The sequence below is a fragment of the Colobus angolensis genome, unplaced genomic scaffold (assembly GCF_000951035.1).
Source record: "Colobus angolensis palliatus isolate OR3802 unplaced genomic scaffold, Cang.pa_1.0 Scaffold12, whole genome shotgun sequence".
In the NCBI taxonomy this organism is placed as follows: Eukaryota; Metazoa; Chordata; class Mammalia; order Primates; family Cercopithecidae; genus Colobus; species Colobus angolensis.
Genome location: NW_012113141.1, coordinates 4118015 through 4136491, shown reverse-complemented (window position 1 = coordinate 4136491; position 18477 = coordinate 4118015).

Below are 18477 nucleotides of genomic sequence, written 5' to 3'. Positions count from 1 at the left end.
CGTCCTTACCTGGCTGGGTGCCCGGGCTAGACGCCGCTTCCTGGGGCTCCAGCTCTCGTCATCCCCTGCCCTTCCTGCCTCCCTTCTGGGCACGCCCACGGAGGAACTAATTTGTGGTTGGTTTATAGAGGCAAAACTCCACATAAACAGACACGGAGCATTATGAGCCGAGAGGAAGCCCCGCTCGGAGCCGCCGCGTGCCGACATGACTGCTCTCCATGCCCAGCTTCAGGGGGTCATTACTTTTGTCAGCAGACAGCATGATTATTGGATAGTGTTAATAATCTCTCACATTTAGAGACGGCCTTTCTTCTAAGGCTCTTAAAGCTCTTCTACATTTGACTTCCCCTTGTTGCCAGGAGGTCGATACCAGAGCAGAGAGAAGCATGTATCTCCACGTTTTTATGAGGCCCAGAGAGGGTTGGCCACCTGCCCAGGGCTACACAGCAGATCAGCAACATAACTGGAATTAGTATTCTGGGGCCCAGGAAGGACCACTTTCGGGACATTCTCTCTGGCCATCCCAGGACAGGCCCACCCTTACACTTGTCCAGGGTTTTTATCCAGATTTGACTCCATTTGACGAGGCAGGGTTGTTGGAATTATCACCACTGTGCAGGCTCAGAGAAGTGAAGTGATTTACCAAAGATCACACAGCAATGAGCAGGTTGAAGACTCGAATCCTGGTCTCTCTACTTCCCATCCAGTGCTCTAACCAGGGCAGCAGCTACCCTCAACCACCCCAAAGCTGAGTTGGGGAGGCTCCAGAAGGAGCACTGAGGTGAGCCCAGTACCTAACAGGAGGAGGGAGACTTTTTCGTGTTATACCTGCCTGCAGGGAAATGGGGACGGGGCAGAGCCAAAGCCACTCCGCTCTGGGATCCCACTTCCTGGGGCAGCCGCGGTGGCCATCTCCCTCCCTTGGCCCACAGGTGGTTGGAAAGGAGGAGAATAAGAAGAAATAGGACGGCCCCCATGGACAGGAAATCTCGGTGGGTTCACGGACACGGCAGACCCCTCCTCTCTCTGTGCCCCACACCTTCCACTGTCACATGAGGATGGGACTGGACACGGTGGGATCTAAAGTGCTCTCCGGCTCTGAGGTAGCTGAGGTCTCCGAGAGCCGGGGTCTGGCAGCAGAGTCCAAACCACCAGAGCCCCTCGAGGCACCTCAGGCCGGGGAGCCCCGTCCAGCCCTTGTTTGTCTGGGTGCTTACTGTGGAGTGAGGGGCCCAGGCAGGCAGGATGCAGGAAGAGGACAGCAGCAGACTCCAGCCCTGGCCCACCTCACCCCCAGCTGGCAGTGACCTTGGGCAAGTCCTTCACTCTCTGGTTGTCTGTCTCCTCTAGAGAATAAGTGAATCTTCCTAGTGGGCTTTCTGGCCCCAGTGTGGCTATGATTCCCTGTGGCTCCCACAGGGGCAGCCCTTGCAGTTCGGGCTGGTTTGGGGTGTGCAGGAGTCTGATTCAGACATCGAGAAGCATCGATTGCTGGGCCTCATCGGGGGCCACTGGGCTACAAAGAGAGACCAATTAGGGCGTGTCCATCTCCCTTCAAAGCCACAGGACCCAGAGCTCCCGCCTGGGGTGCCCAGGCCTTGGGCGGCTCAGGCGTGAAGGGCTGCTCCTCCCAGGCCCCAATGAAGATGAACGGGCCTGCCAGGGGTGGAGGGGAGGTGGAAGGTGGGCAGGGCTGGAGACTAGTGGAATTGTTCATGGGGCAGGAGCTGGAGAGGAAGACGTGATTGATTCTCAAGAAAGATGAGGAAAGTGGCTGAGGCGGGGAGGGCGATCCCAAGGCTGCCTCTCAGAAACCTGCTCCCGGGCTCCACAGGGCTGTAGCCGAGGGTGGAGCTACCCCACCTCAGCCCTCACATCGAAGCAGGCGTCAAGTTCCGTGGGCGCTGCCTCTGGACCAGCCCTGCACGGGTGCCTTCTCCCATTCTGTGGCCCCTAGGCTGCAGGAGGCTGTGCTTCGGAGCTGTGGGACCACCCAACCTGTTTGAAGCCCAGTGCTGCAACTTTGCTCTGTTATTTTTGCTATGTCGCTCCGAGCGATTTCGTCTCTCTGAGCCATAGTCTCTTTGTCTGTAAAAGGGGAAGATAATCGAATCTCCTTCGGGGGGCATTTGTGAGGATTAATTAAGACAACGTGTGCAGAGTGTCTGGCACTTGGTAAGCTTTCCACCCCTCCTCCCTCCACAGCTCAGCCTCAGCCAAGTCCACGTCCTCGCTGCTTCTCCCCCAGACCCTCATCAAAGATTCCTGCGGACGCCCTGCCTCGCCCCTTCTCCCCCGGCTTCCTCCTCCACGCCCTGCCAGGGCAACCCTCCTGCAATGCCAATCTGAACCTGGCCATTCCTGGGTTTGAAATCTGTCAGTCCTGGTACGGCATGGCGTGAAAAGATGGCGTGCACATTGTTCAGGTGTGAGCATAGTAGTGCAGTCTGTGTTTTTAAAGAACCTCTCAGTTTTAGAGATTTACACTGAAATATTAAAATATGAAATGCTATGTGATTTGCTTCAGAACAACCTGAGGGTGGGAAGGAGTGGGTGGCCAAGACCAGCCTGGAAACTGTTCCTGGTGGAGCTGGCTGGTGCGTCTGGGGATCATTATGCCAGTCTCCCTACTTCTGTGTGTTTAACAATTTCTGTCTACAAAAGGTTTGTACAAATGTGGAGGGAGAATGGATGAGAAGCTGTTAGATCCTTGTTGGTGCCAGGTGCTGGGTACATAGGGGTCCATGAACTCTTCTCTGTACTTGGTGCCTATTTGATAGTTTTCATAAGGAAATGGTTTTTTGTTTTTTAAAAAGGAAATTCTGTCTGTTCTCCCTGCTGCACCAGGATGGAGCTCGTGTGTGTGGCTCCAGGACCCTCCACAAGCCACGGCCGGTCACCCCAGCCCCTTGCACCCTGTGCTCCAGGATCCAGGACATAGCCAGCAACCAGCCACGCCCACGGTCACACCTCCATGCCGCCTGCTGCGCCCGCTCAGAGTGGCACACCTCACAACCCTGTCAGCCGAGAAGGCAACTTCTTCTCTTGCTTCAGCTCAAGAGTTGCCTCCTCTAGAGAGCTGGTCCTCATTTTCCTCTGGCCTCCCCCTAGGCAGAGCTGTCCACTGCCTCCTCGAAACCCCCACAATCCCTTCAGCCTGGGACACTGCGGACACAGGCTGCAAGGGGTGGGGCTCATCTTAGTGCACCCAGGTCCTGGCACGGGGCCTGAAGCTCAGTACCTGTCCACTGAGGATTGAAAGGTCTCGCCTAACTCAGGACTGAACCTTGGCTGAGTCCCAGAGAATGGGTCTGGTTTCCTGAGGTGGCCCTGCCCCCTTCTGGTGGACAGAAGTGTTGCAGGGAGGGCGGGAAGCAAGTTGGCCCAAGTCCAAGTCTACTTCCTTCATGGAGCAGAGCTGGGAACTGGGCTCCCCAGGGGAACCTACACAGAAACATGCAGAGCCTGTTGCCATGAGCCTTTCCAACCTCTTCAGTGCTCTCAGGTCTTCGCTTAGAGAAGCACACCACACCCTCGCAGACCGGCTGGCCTTTGCTCAGTCACCTTCTCTGCCCGGGTGCCCATCCAGGTCATCCCCCGCGCCCGATCTTGCCTCTGCCTGGCCAGCTCCTAATGAATCTTCAAGCTTACTCTAAGCACCCCCTCCAGTGTGAGTGCTTCCCATTTGTAGACTTGCTGTCACTCCACTGCAGCCTGGCCTCACAGGCTCTGTTGGAGCACTTGTCACCTGTAGCACTGGTGTGATCATCTTCTTCCCTAGATCAGAAGGTCCCTGAGAGAAGACGGCAGGGACACACTAAGAACTGAAGTCATGTGTCGAGTCTCTACCACTATTGCCAAAAGCTCCCTCTGCCCTTCTCTGACGGGAAGGCAGTCTGGCCCATCAGAGAGGAAGAGGTGGTAGGTTCTGCCTCCCTAAGGAGGAAACTGGAACTTACCATTTCTAATGTCTAGACCTGTGCTGCCCAATAGGGTAGCAGCTAGTGACTTGCAGCCATTAAGAACCTGAAATATGCCCTGTGACTGAGGAATTTATTTTGATATTTTATTTAATTTCAATTCATTTTAATTTACATTTAAACACTGATAAACAATTTGACATGTAAATCTACTTTTTCAACCATAAATTTTATGAAATCTAAATGCAGATCAAGTGTTTCCAATAAAAATTTAGTGTTCCAATTAAGGTGTGCCATAGGGTAAAATACACAGTGGATTCTGAAGACTTATATGAAAAAAGGGAATGTAACAGCTCAATTTTATATCAATTACATGTTGAAATGATAACATTTTGGATATATTGGGTTAAATAACATTCAATAAATTAAAAGCAATTTCATATATTTTTCTTTACTTTTTAAGAATGTAGCTATCTGGCCGGGCACGGTGGCTCATGCCTGTAATCCCAGCGCTTTGGGAGGCCAAGGCGGGTGGATCACCTGAGGTCGGGAGTTCGGGACCAGCCTGACCAACATGGAGAAACCCTGTATCTACTAGAAATACAAAATTAGCCAGGCGTGGTGGTGCATGCCTGTAATCCCAGCTACTCAGGAGGCCTAGGCAGGAGAATCGCTTGAACCTGGGAGGCAGAGGTTGTGGTGAGCCGAGATTGTGCCACTGCACCCCAACCTGGGAACAAGAGTGAAACTCCATCTCAAAAAAAAAAAATGTAGCTATCGGGAAGTGTAAATTCACATGCGGAGCCTGCATTTGTGGCTCCCATTATATTTCTATTGGCTGGTGCTACAGTGGACCAGGGCCCCACCCTCAGCACTCCCAGTATTTCAGGCTGAACAACTCTTCCTTGTGAGGGGCTGTTGCATGCACTGTAGGATGTTCAGCAGCGTCCTTGGTTCACTCACTAGATAAGAGCAGCACTGCCATCCCCAGTTGTGACAATCAAAAATGTCTCCAGACCTTGCCACCTATTCCCTGGGGGACAAATTCACTGCCACCCCAATGGAAAGCCATCACTCTGGGCCCTTCTGATGGGCAGTCGTCACAGTCCCCTGTGAGAGATGGGTGGAAAGAGCCGGGGATGCAGGGAGGGGAGCAGTAGCCCTGGGCAGCTCTGTGGGCCCAGGAAGGCGGCCAGACGTGGCTGGTTTCAAGGTTCACAAGGCAGGGGCTTGACCCTGCTATCCTGATCCACAGGCTCTGGGGCCGATGCCCTGGGAGAACTGCAGAGAGAGCCCTTGAGGAGCAGCCTTGGTTGCCAAGGGATAGGGGCCCTCTCTGGGGGCACCTGCATAGAAGGCTGGTGGCTCAGAGAGCTGCCACCCCTGGACAGGAGCCTGGGAGACTTTCCCTGAGCAGAGGCACAACAGGACCTGATGGCGGCAGCCTAGCAAAGGCAAGGACAGCAGTGGGGAGAGGCAGCGTGGCTCTGGGTTCCTTGAGAGTGGAAGCCCTCCTTTGGGACTGGGAAAACCCTAGGGTTCATGAACCATTTAGAGAGATGGGGTAGGAGGCCCCCAAGGGTAGATTGTATACATCCAGCCCATAGCAGGGCATGGGGGTTCTACCACATTCTAGTTTGAGACTATTTAAGTAACACTGCTTGCCTCCCAAGGGTGTGGAGCACTTCTCTCTGCAACAATCATCGTGATCTCTCCCTCCCCACCTTCCCAGAACCTGACACAGAGCTTGGCAGGTAGAAATAACAGTATAGTTGAGGAAGGAAAGGAAGGAGGGAGGAAAGGAAGGGAACGTGGCTTTGGTCGTTATGCAACTGGGAGACAGTGCATGAAGCAGACAGGCACCGGAATTGTGAATGTTAGAAGCTTAGAATGGGAAGGGATCTAAAGGCTGTCTTGTCCAAAGCTCTGCCCCATACACACGGCAGTCTCTACAGCAGCCCTAACAGGATCCGCGGATTCAATAGTGGCCATCAGCACTGCGGAGCTCCTTGCCCTTCCCTGGAGGCCCATCCTGTGTGCGACAGGCATGACTGGTTCAAAGTTTTTCTAATCCACTGACAAATATTAGAACTAAACAGAGAGTTTATCAGCATGACTGGAGACAAGACACCATATCAGAATCCACACTTCTCCTGTATACCTGCAAAGGCCAATTAGAAATGTAATGAAGCAATCATCCCGTGCACAGCAGCCAACTCTAACTATAAAACACCTGAGAATAAACTGAAGGAGACATGTCCAAGTCCTGTATGAAGAACACAGTAAAACTTTACTGAAGGGCATAGAGAAGGCCTGAATAAATGGGGTGATATATCACACTCCAAGATGGAAAGACCTGATAATATGAAGATGTCAATTCTTCCCAAAAATTCAATGCATTCGCAATCAGAATCCTAAAGGGATTTTTATAGAACTTGACAAGCTGATTTTCAAGCCCATCTGAAAGAGTAAACAAGCAAGAATAGGCAAGAACATTTTGAAGAAGAAAAATGAGATTGGACTTGATGTACCAGATATCAAAATGAACCATAAAGCTAGAGAAATTAAAACAGGATGGAGTTGATGGATCAAAGGAACAGAACAAAGAACCCAGAAACCAAGCTATGGGGATTATGGGAAATTAGTATATTACAAAAGTAGCATTTCCAATCAGTGATGAAAGGATGGCCTATTCTTTGTATTTAAAAAATAGTATGAGATTATTGTTTATCTATTTGGAAATAAAATAATTGTTACTTTTCTTATTCTTATTATATCTCACATCATACCCAAAAGTAAATTCCAAAGAGATTAACAAATCTTTTACCAACTTTTTACCAACTGAAAAAGTACTAAGAGGCAATAGAGACAGCTATTTGTTAATCTTGAGGCGAGAAAATCCTTCCTAAGCAAAACCATAAGGAAACCATAAAGGAAAAGTCAGGCAGACTATCTAAGAACTAAACATTTCTTTATGTCACCAAGCTAAAAACCAAACGAGATTAGGAGAAAATATTTACAACATAGATAATCAACAAGGGGTTGTAATTCTACAAACAAATAACAAAAGGACAACCTTTAATTAAGAAGAAAAAAAAAGCAGGTTAGGATAGGGAGGGAGGAGAGCTGAGTAAGTAAGCACGAACGAGCAGGTTATCACTCAGTCCTGCTGGGGACCCTTGGAGCGATGGTGGAAACCCACCAGAATCCTTCCACCGAGGGGTGAGGAAGTGGATATGCATCTACCAACCCCCATCCTACATTGGTTGAGAGTAGGGTCTTAACTCCCTGTCACCTGCAGCCTGTCCAGTATGTGGGCAGAGCATGTTCGATGGACAGAGAGGGGCAGAAAGTCTTGCTCTTGAAGGTCACCTTCAGGGTGGGGTTGAGAGGATACAGGGGGCAGTGCCAGACACTCAACATGAAGTGTCTCATTTAATCATTACAACCTCACACAAGGCTGCTATTGTTATTATCCCAATTTTACAGTTGAGGACACTGATATTGCAAAAGGTTAAGTAACTTGCTCAAAATCCCACAGTTAAGTAGGCGGAGGAGCCAGACCTTAGGGCAGACGCTGCCTCCAGAGGCCGTGGTGACCTCTGCCTGGCGACCTGGGGTGGGTACAGAGCAGGATGGCAGAGGGGGTTTTTACCTTTCTCTTTATACCAACCATATGGGCCCACCTTTTTTTTCTTTCTTTTTTACTATCAGTACATGCTCCTTCTATAATTCGAAAAAAATATTTTATAAATCTTTTTAGATCCTTATCGTGGGACCTAGCAAGAGATTATACTACATAAATGTTAGTGTTTCAGGGTTGCACTGTTGAACAATATTTCTTGAATACAGTTTATATGGTGCTGAGTAGCTATCTCAGCTCCCTGCAGAAATACACAAACATGAATTTGGGAAACATTTGTTGAGAATGTATTAAGTGCAGGGCAGATTTCCAGACGCCCTGGGAGATTCAAAGATATGTCATTCTTCACCCTTCAGGAGCAAGGGAAAAAGGAAATGAAGCACTGAGGAAAGAGACCTACAGGGTGGGCAGGAATCGAGCGGGTTCAGCAGTGAAGGCTCCCAGGCAGGAGTGGGATTCCTGGGAAGCAAATAAAGTCTGAGCCTCAGGGGCCTTCACCTGAATGGGTCCTACCTAGGAACCAACATGGTCATATACTTTTGCAAACTTTTCTACAGAAAGATAGTTTCAGTGTAGGCCCAGTGACTAGGTTGGGCCCAGTTTGTTTTTCCACTCCAACTTTCCCCATGTCACACCCCTCCTGTTGGGTGGTACCCGAGTAGATGCCAGGCATGTTTGCAGACCTGGTGGAGGGCCAGGTGAGTTGAGGATATACTTCATTTGGGTTTAGAGGGATACATTTATGACATTCTCTGTCACTACCATATCTAAGTTTGTTGCTAGCCATCATGGTTATAGAAGTGCCTTCTAGGAATATACACACTTATAAGATATGTCCCATGGCCTCTGGCAGAGAAAGATGGGTAATGCAGGGAAACAAGGCTCCATATGTACAGAGCTGTCATCGGACCTCTGGAAAATTCTCCCAGTTATCAGGTGTGCAATATTTCTAAGCAGACAGTTTCACTTTCATCAACACCTAGTCAAAATAGATGGTCCCTCTTATTAGGAGTATTCTTTTCTTTTTTTAAAAAAAAAAAAAAAAAAAAAACAGATTCTCACTCTGTCACCCAGGCTGGAGTGCAATGGCGAGATCTTGGCTCACTGCGACGTCTACCTTCTGGGTTCAAGCAGTTCTCCTGGTTCAGTCTCCCACGTAGCTGGAATGACAGGCACCCGTCACCACGTCTGACTAATTTTTGTATTTTTGATAAAGACAGGGCTTCACCATGTTGGCGAAGCTGGTCTTGACCTCCTGACCTCAAGTAACCTACCTGCCTCAGCCTCCTCAGCCTACCTGCCTCTGCCTCAGAACTATCTTTCTGTAGAAAATTTTGCAAAATTTTGCAAAAGTGCTAGGATTACAGCGTGGGCCTGGCCAGAAATATTCCTAATAATGTAATATATTCAATGGTAAATACACGATCACTTTTCTCTTTTTTTAATTGCACAAAAAGAATGTATCAGAATTTCACCCTTCATTAGGTCCAACCAGCAAGCACGTATGTGTGTGCCATCAAGTTTACACATTCGAACTATCAATAATAAAAATAATCAGTCTTCCTTCTAGCATTCATTTCCTTTTCTGATTATCAAAATTTACCATCCTATTCTGTCTTTAGAAGTGCTAATGCCAAATCATCATCATATGAAGAGGCCATGAAAATGTCGCCAAAACCGTAGGAAAGGAAAACTTACAGGTGTGTGTCAGGCAGCTCGTAAAAATATTATTTTTCTGAACTTTGTGATGTTTGTAAAAGTTCTTTTGAACTTACAATTTGTTGTTAATTCCTTTCTCCTTCTAAGTAAATATTTATATTTGTACTTTAATTTGTTTTTGTAATTTGTGTTCCTTCTCTTAAAGAAGGTGTCCAAAATTCCATTAAGCATCAGGCTCATACAAAATTCTGGGTCTGCCCCTGCCCCTCGGAAGAGGGAAAATTCTAGGGGATAGAACGGGATGATCAGGAGATGGCCTAAAGAAATCTAGATATTACCAGCCTCTAGACTCCACTAGGGTGGCCCAGAACTCCCTTGGGGGACAATAGTTTCCCTAGACCAGACCACACCCTAGAGCTTCACATGGCCCATGTCCCCATTCCCAGGATGTGTAGCCTGAAGGGTGACTTCTCTTTCTACCTGGGCCAGCAGCAGATTTCACTAGGTGCTTCATCACAGGGTAGTGGCTCCCTATGAAAGTCCTTCATGTCATTCATCAAATGCAGAATTCCAGCACTCAGCTTTCAGGCACATGGTAGATTTGCACTTCCCCACTCTCTTTGAAGCTAGGCACAGCCATGTGAGCTAAAAATTAAGATCCACTGCTGCTAACCCCCACATGTTCCCACCCCACTTTTGCAGTGATTATGCAAATATATGAGAGATGAAACCTCCATCAACCTGGGTTCCTGTGTAACTACAAGGCATAGGGTCCCTCTGTCTACCTGTATTGAATATGTTATAAGAGAAAAAAAGAAATTTTTGTTCTGTTGAGCTACTGAGATTGGGGGTTACTTGTTACTGCAGCATTACCCAGCCCATCCTGACAGACAGAGGCATCAAAAGAGGGAAGTTGAGGCTACTTCAGCACAACATGGGGCCCCAGACAACTTGAACACTCCTGTTCAAAAGAAAAAAAAGGGAAGACTGCACATAGTAGTTTTGGGCCCACGGTAATTCTAAAATCCAGCAGGGCACATGTTGCCAGTTCCCCAGTGATTGAGAGCCCAGTCCTGCTCCCTGGAAGTGATTATAGCTCTTGGCTCAAAAAGCCAAGCTCTTATCTCTGAAATCTGACTTATCCTTTCTTTTAGATATGTCCATGTTTGAAGTGGAGTAGCTTTTCAGTCTGATTCTGAAAGGTAGGAAGTACAGTGGACTCTTTTTGTTTTGAATTGTCTCTGTCTTTAGTTCAAGTTGGCAGTGCCAGTACCAATACAATTCTACTAAAAGCTTTGTGAGGTTCCTACAGACCTTATTGAGGTTCCTTCTATTAGACAAGAATTACAGCCACAAATCTCTTGAAGAGAGGCCCCTGTGTACCTTGGTCCAAGAGTCAGGGTGTTGAGAAACAAAATTCTTAAGGTCTTTAACAGCCCTCCTGCCTGGCAAAGTTGGTCTAGGAGGCATATCAAGAAGATTCAGAAGCCCTATTGTTTACCTGAAAGTATCTGTAAGACAGAATCTTAAATCTTTCTAAGGTCATAACAGAAGCCTTACAGCTTTCCCCTTGACTTGATCTTTACCATGAAGCCACTTCTTACCTTTAGAATCATTTGCTAACCGAGAAGCTAAAAAGGCTCTCTTTTTAGCTCATTGTTCTCCGTCTTCTCAATGGTATTCTAGGCTGCTAGAAGCCAAGCATGAGTTCAGTAGGTACTACTCGTCTCTTCCAAGTTACTGAAGAGACAGTGTTCCTACTTGTTCTTGAATCTTTTTTTCCAATAATATTTTCTCACTGTCTTTTAAAAAACTTTTTATTGAAGAGGCCGGGCGCGGTGGCTCACGCCTGTAATCCCAGCACTTTGGGAGGCCGAGGCGGGCGGATCACAAGGTCAGGAGATCGAGACCATCCTGGCTAACAGGGCGAAACCCCGTCTCTGCTAAAAATACAAAAAATTAGCCAGGCGCGTTGGCAGGCACCTGTAGTCCCCGCTACTCGGGAGGCTGAGGCAGGAGAATGGCGTGAACCCGGGAGGCGGAGCTTGCAGTGAGCCGAGATCGCGCCACTGCACTCCAGCCTGGGTGATGAGCAAGACTCCATCTCAAAAAAAAAAAAAAAAAAAACTTTTTATTGAAATATTACATATATAACAGTACATTATTCATAGGGATTCAGCTTGAAGAATTTTTGTAAACCGACAGACGTACACACCCAAAGACCAACTTTGCCAGATGAAGACACAGGGTACTACCAGAAACCCATTCATAGTCTCTTTCCAGCACTAACTCCCCAGTGGTAATAATTATCTGCAGACTTAGCATGATAGATTAGCTTTCTTTTTAAAGTCAGATTTGTTGAGATATAATTTACATATTCATCTTTTTGACAGAGGCATCTAGTCATGTTATCATGGCACAATCAAGATACATAGACTGTTTTGATTAATTTCCTTTGTGCCCCTCTATAGTCAACGCCTTCCCTCCCATCCCTTCTTGCCCCTTGCAATCACTAATCTCTTCTCTCCCTATACCTAGTTTTGTGGCTTTCAGAATGTCATATAAAAAGAATAATATAGGCCGTGCACAGTGGCTCATGCCTGTAATCTCAGCACTTTGGGAGGCTGAGGTAGGTGGATCACCTGAGGTCAGGAGTTTGAGACCTGTCTGGCCAACTTGGCAAAATCCCATCTCTACAAAAAATACAAAAATTAGCCAGGCATGGTGGCGCATGACTGTAATCCCAGGTACTCAAGAAACTGAGGCAGGAGAATCACTTGAACCCAGGATGAGGAGGTTGCAGTGAGCTGAGATCGTGCCATTGTACTCCAGCCTGAACCACAAGAGAGAAACTCCATTCCCTCTCCCGCCCCCCAACAAAAAAGAAAAAGAATAATACAGCACATAGCCTTCTGTGCTGTTACTCACAGCATAATGTTTTTGATATCCACCCATGTGGTTAAAGGTGTCAGTAGTTCATTTCTTTCTATTGCTGATTAGTATTCCAGTTTATGGACATACGACATTGTGTATTCATTCATTTATTGATGGACATTTGGATTGTTTTCAAGCATAGCTGCCACAAACATGAGCATTAGCACATAGGCTTTTGTGTGGATGTGTCTTCATTTCTGTTGGAGTGGGGTTGCTGATACGTAAGTGTCTGTTTCACTTCATAAGAAATTGAAATTGCCAAATGGTTTTCAGAAGTGGCTGACTTGGCTTCAGGTGGGACCTCTGACTCAGCAGATTGTCTTGTTTTTCCAGCAGCTGAAGCAATGGGCTGCCATTGCTGAGTGCTACCATGATATCAGCGGATCCTGACATGATGGGCAGCTGCAGGCTCCAGTGGCCTTTGGTGTTTTCAAGAGTGACCGGATTCCAAAAGCTGCAGCAGAGAATGATTTCAGTGAAGAATGTGCTCCTGGGCTCTGGACATGGAAAAAAAAGGATGTAGAGACACAGGGAAGGAGGACGTCTTCGATGTGAAGACGGAAGCAGAGATAGGAGTGATGCTGTCACAAGCCAAGGAACTCCAGGAGCCACCGGGAGCTGGAAGAGATGAGGAAGGGCTTTTCCCTAGAGCTCTTGGGAGAAGCATGGCCCTGCTGACGCCTCCATTTGGACTTCTGGCCTCCAGGATGATGAGAGAATAAGCCACCAAGTTTGTGATCATTTGTTAGGCAGCCCTAGGAAGCTAACACAGCAGACACTAGTCAAATAATCACAAAATATATGGAAAATTTAACTGCACTAAAAAAAAAAAAAAAAGTGGCTGAAGCATTTTTCATGTCCACCAGCAAAGTATGAGATTCCAGCGATGCCACCTCCTCATCAGCACATGGTAGGGTCAGGTGGCCTTTTATCCAGTCGTTCTGGAGGTGTACAGTAATCTCTCATTGTGGTAGTAATTGCCATGTCCCTAGTGGCCCAACAGGAAGGAGGTGTCTTTCTTCATATTTTCCATACTCTTGCCCTTCTCCTGGTGGTGACTACCAGGTTTGCTGCCCACCATCAGGTTCATGGTGGGGAGGTAAGCGTAGGCTCTCAGATGCCCGGGACAGTGGATCTTTCTCAGCCTTCCCACCTATCCGCCTCAGTGCAGTGGACCCTGCCTTATATCCGGGGCAGGTCCTTCGTGGGAGAGCTTCCCACTCTGCCCCAGAGGCAGCTGACCTGGAATGATATTAACATAGGATCTTGGTCCCAGTACAGTTTCCTGAACCTCCCGCAAGGGTAGGGGAGTTCTCCTACCAGAAATGAAGCCACCATGGGTCTGTGCCCTGGGAGTGACAGAGTTTGTTGGCCTCAGCTTGTGGCTTAAGACATTTGCACCACTGAACAGGGGACTTAGGACAGGGGGTTGGACACTTTTCCCACAGCAAAAACAGCCCTTTCAGCCCCCACACCACTGAGTGGGTCCCTCTCCTTCCCTTATCCTTCCCCGCTCCCTCACTGGAGGAGCACCCTGCGAGCATGCACACAGAAGAGGCGGTTAGTGTGTACAAACTCTCACCTTGTCTGGGCCCCCTGCTATCTCAGACCGACATGCCAGCCCACACCTGGCTCCCAACAATTTGTTAAAACTGAACTGATTTCTTTCTTCTTACCCACTTTAATGAAGGCTGCCCCTTCCTCCAAGTGCTGCCCAAGTGAGCCAGACTGCACATCCTGCCTCTCCTTGGAGGGACCTGCCCTCTTGGAATTCAGGATACTTGGTTGCCCTGTAAGCTCAGCTCCCTGGTGAGCTCAAGAAAAGTGATGCCTTTGTAGTGCCTGCAGTCCTTTCTCATTGTTAAGTATGAGAGCAAGGCTTTCTGCCTTCTTGCTGTCCTTAAATCTTTCCTTCCACTGTCACCACCCACTCTCAACCTAATGCTACATGTTTTAGGTTGCTTTTATGGCAACATTCCACTTCCAGGCACCAATTTTTGTTCCTGCCATTTGCTCCTATTGCTGCAGAACAAATCACCATGCTGAGTGGCTTAAAACAAAAATTATGATTGCTCATGGTTCCATGGGATAACTGGGCTCACTTGCAGCCTCACGTGGGATTGAAGTCCGATGTCTCCTGGGGCTGAAGTCATCTGAAGGTTTGGCGAGTCTGGGCATCCAAGAGGCTCACTCACATGGCTGGCGAATGGTTAACAGATCCCAGGGTTTCTTTGGCCTAGTCTTAGAAGTTATAGCTGGGTGTGGTGGCTCACACCTGGAATCCCAACATTTGGGAGGCCAAGGCCCAACATTTGAGCCCAAGAGTTTCAGACCAGACTGGTAACATAGAAAGATCCTGCCTCTATAAAAAATTTAAAAAATTAAATTATCCAGACATGGTGGCTACTTGGGGGAGCTGAGGCAGAAGGATCGCTTAAGCCCAGGAGGTCAAGGCTACAGTGAGCTATGATTGTACCACTGCACTCCAGCCTGGGTGACAGAGCAAGACACTATATCAAAACAAAGTTGCATGGTGACATTTCTGCCATATTTGATTGGTCACACTGGGCCATCCCAGATTCAACATGGGTGAGAACTATGCAGGGTGTGAATATTGGGAGTTATAGTTCATTGGGTGCTATCTTTGGAGACTAACATCCTGCCTAACACTACATACCAAAAGGGAACTTTCACATTTAGGTCTTAAATCTAGCTAAATATAAAGTCAACAAAAGAAAAGGGAGTATATTTTTGTAGCAGGGTGGGGAGAGGACTTATCAAAGAAATTTTCAAATGCACAAAATTATAAGGCAGAGGGAAAAAAGATAAATCTTATTACACCAAAATATAAGATTTCTGCCCATAGACATCATGGATCTCATGGAATAAGTTAGTATACAGATGGCAGAATGGGAGGAGATATTTGCAATATCAAAACTGACAAGCAATTAATGTCTAGATTTTATATAAACACCCACAAACCAACTATAAAAAGAGAGCACTGTAAATTCTCAAAAATTGGCAAGGGATATTAAAAAGCAATTCACAAATAGTAACCCCCAAATGGTAACAAGCATATGAAGAGGTCCTCAAACTCATTAGTCATCAGAAAACAATGTAGGGTAAATCAGTTGAGAGTAGCAGGAGGCAAACAAATACCTAAGCAGATAGGGCGGGTCCCCAGTGAAACTCCACATTCAAGCCAAAAACAGCCTGGACTGCTGGTTTGGGATGAAACCCCTCAACCCAGGGTGAGAACTTCTGTTCCTGTTTGCCCACTCTTTCCTGATTGGTTCTTTCTGAATAACACTTTTTAACCAATCAAATGTTGCCTTTTCTAATACTACCTACAGCCCGCCCCGCCCTATCCTGTGCCTATAAAACCCCCTAGACTCAGCCACACTGAGAGAGACAACCCGACCTTCTCGTTCCCTTTACACTGGGAGCTGTTTCATCACTCAATAAAATTCTCCATCCTTATCACCCTTCGATTGTCAGCATGACCTCTTTCTTCTTGTATGCAGGACAAGAGCTCAGGACCCACCAAACGGCACCCACAAACACTGTAACACTGGCCCTCTGCCCTCACTGGTGGAGGCAGCTGCCCCACAGAACAGAAGCAGCAGCAGGGCCAAGCTGGTCCTGGAGCCACAGGCCAGAGTGGAGAAAGGGGCTGACAGAGCTGCTAACATGCTGCTGTCCATCAGGCTGCAGGTGGTGGAGCTAAAAGAGCTAATTAGCTCTGTAACACTCCTCTCTGGGGCTTCAGGCACCCCTGCCTGGGTGCTGCCACAGTCTCCTTGGGGTGACACACCTGGTCTGGCTATGGGCGCCGCACAGAGCCTGCTCCCGTGTCATGGCTCAATGCAGCTGGTGAAACCCTGCATCACTCGCTCACATGCTCCCTCATGCCAGGGGCTGAGCATGCAGTTGCGGTGGCCACGTGAGCCGTGGGCCGGAATGCAAACCAGAAGTGGCCTGCAAGCTGAATAGATAGGGCACTCCCTGCTGCAACCCCAGCAAAGGGGTCAAGAAAAATCCTGCATCACAATAAACTCTCATTTTATAGCTATTAGCCTGACAAAAAAAAAAAGCTGGCTAACAGGAAATGTGAGTATGTATGTATAAGGTGCATATGGAAATAGTACCCCCTCACACTGTGCGGGGGAGAATGAGGACTGGTGTCCCCATTCTGGACATTATCTGGAACTATTTTGAGATACACACCCATGGGGGGAATTGCTGGATTCATAGGGTATGAATATACTTAAGAAACTGCCCACAGCCCCGGGAGCTATTAGAGATGTTCACCACTGCAGCATTGTTGTTTAACTCTGTGTGTGTATGTGTGTGTGTGCCCACATACTCACAGGTTTGGGAGGTGGTGGTAGCAGCAGAAAGTTGGAGGGAACCTGAGTATCCATCACTGATAGAACAAGAAACCACGGCAGACTCTCATTACAAAATACTAGGCCACAGTTAAAAGCTACAGATTGAATATACATATAGCGACATGAGTAGATCTTAATTTTCCACTAAATACTCTGTTTTGTAAGAAACAGACTGGGAAATGTAATATATTTACATAATACCATTTACATAAATTTAAAAATACATATAGACGAAACAACACCACACATTTTGCAAGAACATGTGCAAACAAAAATACACATTAACACATTAGAGAGGCTGCTATGGGCGGTGGCAGCAGGCGGGGGGGGATAAAAATGGAGTACAAGAATAAAAGTTAATAGAAAAAATGTAAAATGTGAGAGGACTTTTCTAACCTGACTCTAAGACTTATTATAAAGCTATAATAATCAAGACAAGGTAGTGTCCTGTCATGATGGACAAACAGATCAATGGATCAGAAGAAAGGGCTCAGAAATAAACCCACACATATATAGTCAACTGATGTTTTACAAAGGTGCGAAGACAATTCAGTGGAGAAAGGAATAAATGAATCTCCATGTGCAAAAGTGAATCTGGATCTATAACTTGAAGCATACAAAAATATTTACTCAACGTGGATCACAGACTAAATGTAAAACCCAAAGCTCTAAAACATAGGGGAAAACTTTGGTGATCTCGGGTTAGGCCAAGATTTCTATGCGTACAACATCAAAATAGAAATCCATCAAAGAAGCATTTGATAAATTGGATTTCATCAAAATTAAGAATGTTTTCTCTTTGAAAGGCAGCGTAAGATAATTCAAAGAAAATATTTGAAAATCACTGCCTGATCATGTCCTTATATCCAGAAAAAAACACCCTCAAAACTCGATAAGAAAACAAACAACCCAATTTCTTTTTTAATGGGCAGGAAATTCAAACATGCTATTCACTAAAAAAGACTTATCCTTAGCAAATAAGTACATGAAAAGATATTCAATATCATGAGTCATCAAGGAAACTCAAAACCGCAATGAGATACTGCTACACACCAATCAGAATGGCTAAAATTTAAAAGACTGACTATATCAAGTGTTGGTGAGGACGTAGAACTGCAACCCTCATACACCGCTGCTGGGAATGTAAAATGATACAACCACTTTGCAAAACAGTATGGCAGTTTCCTAATAAGTTATAAAAGTCCACCTACCATATGACCCAGGCATTCCATTCCTAAGTGTTTACTCAAGGAAAATTAAAACGTATGTACTTTCGAAGATTTGTGCACCATATTCATAGCAGCTTTATTTGTAACAGCCAAAAGGTAAACAATGCAAATGTCCACTAGTGAATCGCTAAACAAATTGTAGTCTATCTGTACAATGCAATACTATAAAATAAATTTTACTTGGCCATAAAAGAAAGAAACCATTGATAGAGGCAACAACATGGCTGAACCCCAAAACAGTTATCCTGCGTATATACTGTATGGTCCATTTACATAAAATTCTAGAAAGTGCAAACTAATTTATAGTGACCTAAAGTACATCAGTGCTTGCCTGGGCAGGGGGTTTCGAGAGGAAGGGATTACCAAAGGATATGGGAAAACTTGCAGGGGTGATGATATGTTCATAATCTTGATGTCAGTGATGGTCTCACGAGGGAAACACTAAAATTTATCAAATTGTACACGTTGAATATGTGCAACTTATTGCATGTCAATTCTATCCAAATAAAAGATTTTTATAAAGAAATAAATAGGTATTCTGGCACCCAGGGCCACCGAGCTGTAAGCAGCAGGGTGGGATTCCAACCCTGAAACGGGCATTTGGAGCCCTTATGCTTCACCCTAGCTCCCTGAAACAAGCTCGGAGGACTGGCTCTGAGCAGCGAGGAAAGTACTGGAAGGAAGCAGGCCGAGCGCGTCCC